Consider the following 420-nt stretch of genomic DNA (forward strand, 5'->3'; position numbering starts at 1 on the left):
TGGAGCCGTTTTCGAGAAAATCGCAAAAACCCTGTTTTTGACAACATTTTTCCCATTATAGCCGTCATCTTGAATCGCATTCGATCAACATTGTTCGTGTCAGATTCTTATATTGTAAGGACCTCATTGTCCAAATTTCAAGTCATTCCGTTAATTGGCAGATGAGATATCGTGTACACAGACGCACATACACTCATACAGACACACACACACACACATACAGACCAATACCCTAAAAACACTTTTTTGGACTCAGGGGACCTTGAAACGTATAGAAATTTAGAAATTGGGGTACCTTAATTTTTTTCGGAAAGCAATACTTTCCTCACCGTACCTATGGTAATATGGCAAGGAAAGTAAAATAGGGAGTGACTTATCAGACACTCTGTATTATCATTTAATGGGAAGTGTGAAGTGGGT

The sequence above is a fragment of the Nilaparvata lugens genome, chromosome 4, assembly GCF_014356525.2.
Source record: "Nilaparvata lugens isolate BPH chromosome 4, ASM1435652v1, whole genome shotgun sequence".
Classification (NCBI taxonomy): domain Eukaryota; kingdom Metazoa; phylum Arthropoda; class Insecta; order Hemiptera; family Delphacidae; genus Nilaparvata; species Nilaparvata lugens.